The sequence below is a fragment of the Sebastes umbrosus genome, chromosome 13 (genome assembly GCF_015220745.1).
Source record: "Sebastes umbrosus isolate fSebUmb1 chromosome 13, fSebUmb1.pri, whole genome shotgun sequence".
Lineage (NCBI taxonomy): Eukaryota > Metazoa > Chordata > Actinopteri > Perciformes > Sebastidae > Sebastes > Sebastes umbrosus.
In genome coordinates, this window is record NC_051281.1 from 29,364,162 (window position 1) to 29,372,114 (window position 7,953).

The 7,953-nt window shown below is 44.9% G+C and overlaps 1 protein-coding gene across 1 annotated transcript in view; it reads left to right on the plus strand.

Moving 5' to 3' along the window:
- Positions 1 to 7,953, plus strand: part of ramp1 (receptor activity modifying protein 1) — a 93,687-nt gene that overhangs the window by 35,864 nt on the left and 49,870 nt on the right. The window lies entirely within an intron of this gene.

The window sequence follows — 7,953 nt, forward strand, 5'->3', positions numbered from 1 at the left end:
CACATCCTGGTACTGTTCCATAATTTCCACCAGTTGGATCTTGGTGGAAGAGCTCACTTGGCAATTATCGATGTTGACATCCCCCAGGCCAACATTCTGCAGTCTCTGTTTCAGGTCAGTATTATCAGCGTGTTTGTCATGAGTCACTTTATCTGCGTCATTTTCTTTCTCACAGGAGCCTTGGAGCAGTGTGAAATCTTCAACTGCAACGCAGGGAGAAACATCTGCCAGCTTGCAGTTTCTTTTCAGGGTGAGTGGCTTTTCTGTGTAATTGGTGACCTTCATGGGAACCCAGCCATCTCCCCACAAAGGTGTGACCACTCTGCCAACCATGATACCCCGAGGGATGCACTTGGAAGAGGTAGGTTCCACCACTACTGTGCTCCCAGGTGACATAGGGACATTACTTGGCAACTTGCCCCATAGCAGGTATTCTTGTTTGGGGAGTAGAGTCACTGCTTGGGTTAGCTTAACTGTACCCACCTTGTCTGGTACATCAGCCCCGTTCCACCTTGTGAGACCAGCCATCATCTCCAGAAACTGCTCGCACTCAGAGGACCCCTGTACATTGCATGAGACGAGTTTCCAGTAGTTTTCGTCATTTTTCAGCTGACTCATCACATATTTCAACATGTTGGTGCCTATGATGATGTCGTCCTTCTGACCAGCAACCACCAGGACCGGGACCATGCACTTTACCCCATACAGACCCAGCTCCATATCATATATGCACTTGGGGCTCACCTGTAGTCCTCCACAGCCAACAAGAATAATGCGCTGTGTCGGCTCTTGCCGCTGTGTCAAAACGTTCTCTGATAGGAGTCTCTGCTCTGCTTCTTCGCTTATTGTACAAGCCATTGATCCCGTATCAAGCAATCCTTGCAACTGAGCAGAATCACTGATCATCACTGGTGCATGGAATAACTCGTCAAATGGCTCAACTTTGTGTATATTCTGAATGATTACTGTGCAATCCTCTGGCATTGCTTTGCAGACATTTGCATACACCTCTTTCAAATCCTCATTTCCTTCAAGGGTTGGTCCTTTAACACCCACACGTCCCCTCGCCAAATGTGAGCTGTCTAGTTTAAACCTGCTCCACCTTGCTCATTTCTGGGCTGTGTTTGGACAGGTTGTGATGTGGCATTATTTCTTGACTTTCGTTGGTGGCATTCTCTTCTCCAATGGCCAGGCTTGAAACAGCTCATGCAGAGATTTTCCTGCCTGCAGTGCATAGTTGTTGAGTGGTCACCGGACTGGCAAACCTTGCATCTCCTTTGAGTAAAATTTGCTTGCTCCCCAATAGGTGGTGTAACTACTGCTGACTGAGCCTTCTGCTCCAGCACGCGGTCCAGCAAGCTGATGAGGGACTGAATGCAGACACTCTCTGCCTGAGAAGAGGATGAGGGCCCCATTGCATTCTGGTCGCAGGTAAGCTCCCTGGCATTATCAGTAGCTACAGCCTCCATTGCTGAAGTCTGGGCATGTGCACCAACCTGCTTTGGTTGTGGAGGCCGACATGTTTTACCTTGAGACTTGGTCCTAGCCTCTCTCTGGTTTTCAGTGAGGCGCTCCTGGATCTCATCTGCTGTCCATTTCTCTGCTGTTTTAAACTTCAGAACACTTGAAAGTGCAGGGTCGGGGCAGTGTTTCACAAACATCATTGTGACTTCATGAGAGGGATCTTCAATATTCCGTCCCTGCCTCCTCAGACACTCATCTGCCACATCCACAGCTTTATTCAAACGGATCCAATAGTCCATTGGGCTTTCTCCGGCCAAAGGGAGAGTGTTATAAAAATCTGCCAAAGGCATCGAAGAATATGTTACCTCACTAAAATGTTGTTTGAGTGTATCAAAGACAAGCTTGGAGTCTTCAGCAGGCCTTAAAGATGGAATGCTGCGCAGGGTGACCTTGACAACATCTCTAGCCTTTCCCATCAATCTTGAAATTATTTCTTGGGAATGCTCATGAGGCGGGACACCCCTCTTATTCAGGTAAGCATCCATGATTTCCTCCCATTCATGTACTGTGTGTTTGTCGGTTCCATCACCCCTGAAGTGTGGTGGCTCCTTCACATCTGACTGCATCACTAACTTCACCCCAGTCATGTTTAACTCAGAGAGACCCAGGCCCGTGTTCAAACTAGGTGCATGAGTAGTTCGATCTTCTTGGCTACCTGCAGTTTTCTGCATCTGGCTTGCAATACTCTCTCCAATTTGGTTGGCTAACTGTGTTATGAGATCCCCTATGTCTGGATAACTCATGTCTGGACTAGGCATGTGCTGTCTGGGAGAAAGTACATCGGTGTGCATGTGAGTGGAAGAGAATGCAGGGTGGCCTACTACACTAGCACCCCTTACTGAAGTTGATTCTACTTCACCAAAAAGCTTGCCCCCCGGAGCTTACTGCCCCAGCACCAACAATGGAGTTGCAGTATACGTCCCAAAGCTTGCCGTCAAGCTTAGAACCCCCCCCATCATGGCCAAATGGTATCTTAACATTTTTACCATCAGTCATCTTAGCTAGGTTTGTTATCTCTTAACCAAAGCTAATAAGAGGTAAGTGAATACTCAACATACACAAAAAAAAACAGGATAAAAATGAACTTGTGAAGACTAAAGCACCAACAACACTTAACACTCACAATATATGCAGTATTTGTCACAGCATTAATGTCTCTGAAGTGTGTTAGTACTTGTTACAGCATCAGTGTCCTTGAAATGTTAATACTTGCTGCAGCAACCACCGGCGATCACGCTGACGATGATCTGAAGCGGAGAAATCCGGGTCACGGCACCAATGTAGCCGGAACGGTCTGCAGGTCCCGACCACACTGCGTTGTGTTCTGGTGCACAATCAGACGCTGGACACTGGCATGTCTTGTTGAACTCAGGTTTATTCCTGTTTTGAGCCCAGAGAGAGCAAAATGCTGTCATGTGGTTTTTATCCTCATAGAAACACACCTCTCGCAGTCAGGTTCAGTGCAGACTCATTATAAACATGAAAATAACTCAAAACATGTAAATCAAATAAGACACAATAAAAATAAATGAGTGTGTCATTACTTTGTGTCTCCAATTACATAACATTCAATTATATTATCAATAACAATTGGCTTTAGGCTTAGCCTACATCGCCATGACATGTGAAATAAATCATATAGATGTGTGTTTGTCATTAAATGACACACACACAAAAAAAAAATACATATTCAATAAAAAAAAGATTTTACAGACCCCTATGGCTGTCATGAAAATTACAGTTCCACAATCACCTCACACAATATACTTAAATGAATACTATAATTACTGAACACGGTAATGGGAGTACAACACATATACACATACCTGTTTTGAGCCCAGAGAGAGCAAAATGCTGTCATGTGGTTTTTATCCTCATAGAAACACACCTAACATGAGAAAAGGACAAGCTTACATGTGTATCCCACGGGAAGATAAAACGGCGACACCAGCACACACACATGTTTAGCTAGTTAGCTTAGCCTCTCAAAACTCACTTTACAAGTAAAAAGCACGACAGAAAATTACCCAGTTCGTCTGTCCTAATGATACTATGAAAGAGTAAACTGCTCTGTGTAATTAAATCAACATTAAAACATTAGAATTCACACTTTACATCGCGCCACTTTAGATACATACCTCTCGCAGTCAGGTTCAGTGCAGACTGACGAGAGAGCGGAAGAGACGCAGTACGTCTGCTAACAACCACTAGAGGGCGCTGTAGCACAAACTAAAACAGTACTCCCAATACCAAGGACAAACTTAGGAACAACACAACAAGTGAGGGATTTTGGTGAAATTAATACATATTGCAATAAAACACATAACATAAGAAATAAAAATTACAAATATTATTTACTGTCACTTCTTCTATCTGTTACAGTAGCATTTGTGGTAAGAAGAGGTTTTACATTATGTCGTGCACTGACTTAATATTTTCCCCTGAAGCCCTGTCCCATTTCTCACACGTAATGTACACCTTGACATTGGAGCAGTGGGCACATTGAAAGAGGAGTTACATCACGGGTAGCGAATTACCGGATGCAGTTTGTTTGCCAGTACTAGCTATAGCTGCCTGGTTTACACAAGGTGAGATAATTAGGTAGATAACAAACAAAAAAAGATTTCCCTGAGCAGTACAGTTCTGGAGGAAACAAATATGGGAAATGTGAAACAGGCAGCAGCAACAGCAGATTCTGGTGTTTTAAGTCCCATAAAATGCACATCAGCAGGATATTTTGTCACAAGTGTTTTTTTCTTTCTTTCCTCGGTATTCGGTAGGCAGTTGAGGTCACTTTGATTTTTTTCTACTCACTCTAAAAACACAGCTGCTAGTGGAAGACGCTGAGCACAGTTTTCTTACTTCCTGCTACAGTATATCTTCGGAACAATCCCAGTGCTATATTACCATGAGGCAGATTTTTCTCACGAACACCGTCTCCAGGTTGAAAGTCTTGTGTGTGTTTGACCAATCCACCACCCCTTCCTTCCGCCTGCCCTGTGTGGACAGCTCCGACCGCGGATAACACCGTGGTGCATGGGTTTACATTGGGGTCAGTTTAAAGCCCGGTTCTTCACATGCTGTCGATAAAGAATACCTCCGTGGGTCGGTTTCCGATGCCAGGAGGCACTGCCCAATTGGCGGCATTTTGACGAAATTGGGAGTGAGACCAGGTTGGGTGAACGTAGTGGAGAATTTAGCGGCTAAAGAGCCAGATAATTCACTCAGGATTAAGTGGAGACCAAGTTGTCCGTGTTTTCTTCTCATAACTTTAACCCTTTCACTGTGTGTTTTCAGTTCATGAAAGTTCATTGTAACATTTTGTTCATTTAAAACTGTTTATTTTTTTTATAGTTTTTTTAAATACCAAGATGGCGACGGCCAAAAACCTAGATGGCGACGGCCAAATACCAAGATTGGCGACGGCCAAAAACCAAGATGGTGACGTCTAAAAACCAAGAGGGCGACGGCCAAATACCAAGATGGCGACTGCCAAAATACCGAGCTCGAGGCTTCAAAATGGCTTTCCACAAACCAATGGATGATGTCACAGTGATTACGTCCACTTCTTATATACAGTCTATGGTTAAACTATGTCACCACAGCACTTTCCCTGAGCGTTTACTGTTGACATGGATGGGTTTACATTGTAGTTAATGGAAAGCCCCGCTGCGTCACATACCGGTGCCTTGTGCGGTGGTATCGAATGTCGACGGCCGTGACAAAGCGTTGGTATTTGACACTCTGGGAATGAGAACGGGCTGCAATCTGATGTTTGAGGGGTCTGGTATATCGGTCACTGGCAGTCAGAGAAAAGGTCTGGTGTCACCTTTAGCCACTGCACCAACTGATGCTCCCACTTTTTTGTAGCCCCTGTGTGTGTGTGTTTGTATGTCTCTACTGATCTTGAGCCCAACCACGTAGCTCCAGGATGTATTCAAATTCAAGGGCTTATTTATACCTGCTTCCTTTCAAGGGCCAATGACACATTGCAGTGAAGCATGCTCTGGGCTTTAATAATAACACTAAGAGCACTGGGAGGGCGAGAGAGGCTTAAGCTTCACGGCCATCTCTACTAGCTGTAACATGCATAGAGAATTGTGTGTGTGTGTGTGTGTGTGTGTGTGTGTGTGTGTGTGCGTGTGTTGTGGACAGTTGCAATAAAGTTAGACAAGAACTGAAAGATTAAGGGGATAAATTGCTCATTTTGAGGTTTCTTTGGGGGGAAATCTTTCCTCTATCGCTCTCTCTGTCTGTCTATTTAATTATGTGAATACTTTCAGGGATGTTGTTAGTTCTAAGTGAAATTCAACCCCTGGGTCTCCAGCTGTCTGATTAGGACAGACAGCAGAGGTGGAGGAAAGTATTCATTTGTGTGTATGGGAGTGTGAGTGACAGTGCCACAGAGGTAAAACCGTAACGCGATGTAATGATGGCAGCTGATGCACTGCTACTGCTGGCGTTCCTTTCCGCTAATTTATAAGACATGCACAGCTCGCTAGACAGAGAGAGAGGATGAGTGGCTCACCGCCCACCAGCCGGAGAAACTTTGTCTTCTTCACTTCATCTTCAACCAGTTATCCGGGGTCATGTCGTGGGGGCAACAGCTCCAGCAGGGGATCCCAAACTTCCCTTTCCCGGGCCACCATTAACCAGCTCTAACTGGGGGATTCCGAGGCGTTCCCAGGCCAGTGTGGAGATATAATCTCTCCACCTAGTCCTGGGTCTTCCCCGTGGCCTCCTCCCAGCTGGTCGTGCTTCGAACACCTCCCTAGGGAGGCACCCAGGGGGGCATACTTCCTTACCAGATGCCCGAACCACCTCAGCTGGCTTCTTTCAACGCAAAAGGAGTAGCAGTTCTACTCCGAGTCCCTCACGGATGACTGAGCTCCTCACCCTATTTCTAAGGGAGACGCCAGCCACCCTCCTGAGAAAACCCATTTCGGCCGCTTGTACCCGCGATCTAGTTCTTTCGGTCATCACCCAGCCCTCGTGACCATAGGTGAGAGTAGGAACGAAGATCGACTGGTAGATCGAGAGCTTTGCTTTCCGACTCAGCTCTCTTTTTGTCGCAACGTTGCGGTAAAGCGAATGCAATATCGCCATCGCTGCTCCGCTTCTCCGGCCAATCTCACGTTTCATGGTCCCCTCACTCGTAAAGGACCCCGAGGTACTTGAACTCCTTCACTTGGGGTAAGGACTCATTCCCTATACCCACAAACTTTCTCATTTTACAGCTAAACAGTACACTACAAGATGTCTCTGACAACATTTGAGGAGAGAAATAGGCATTACAGTAACAGAATATTGATTCATATTTGATCAGCGCTGCCTAGTTTGACCGTTTGATCGGAGTTTGCAAGCGATTGACAGCTGCCTCCGTTGAATGGACAGCCAATAGGAACGCTCTCTCTCTGAAATGACCTGTGATTGGCCAAAGTCTCCCGTCACGAGCTAGATTTTTTAAAGCCTGAAAACAGAGCCATGAGGAGGAGCAGAAGTCTAGTTATCTCTCAGAACAATTACAATATGCTGAAAGGTTATTATGGAATTTTTTGCCCAATGATGCCAAAAAATAGATGCCAGAAAGTAGCCGTGTAATGAGCGGGATAACGTAGTGAGCTGGTCATTGTTTTGAAAGAAACTCCTTCTGGGCTTTGCATCGGGGTCCACCTGCATCACTTTGCCGGAGTTTATTTCGCAACTACTGTTTAACTGGCTCGCTGTATTATCCCTTACGTAGAGGATGTTAACCAGTTTATTTGTGGAAGATTTTTAGCAATAAGCTACATTATTTCCCATGATGCACTGGCTTTTACACCATATGGAAACATGAAAAGTAGTTAAAACAGTTCATGTTTAACCGATCGCTGACACAAAGAAGTCAGACTTTGATTACACATCACTTAAAATGATTTAGCTGCTGAGCTGTTCCACTTTTCTTTCTTTTCTTTAGGTAATGCTGTGTTGCTATCACTTCGTATATTTGTCACTTCTAATTTGGAGCAATGGAGTAAACTTTTTTTTACAGGGGACACAGTAATGAATTTACTAACCCACAGACCAAAACCTTGGTTCTTTCATCAGGCACGTGGTCGGGTTTTTGTAAGCGCATGTTCATAGAGTACTTCTCTTTTCATAGCTTGCACTATACAGGTAGACTGCAGGACATTTTATCAAGAGGTGGAGGAGGAAAAAAGGTATCTGTGCTTCCTAAGTGCACAATCATTCTGAGGGAACATGCCACAAGTGAAGGATACCCATTTTACTCAGACATTCAAAGGAACATTACATTCTGCTGATTCATTAAGCTCTACTCGTGAGGAGAGATGAAGACAGTGAGAGAACAAAAAGACATAAATGATAAAAGTAGAGAGAAAAGGTGTTCCTAGAGAACAAATGAGATAGAATGAATCAATCAGGGTCAGG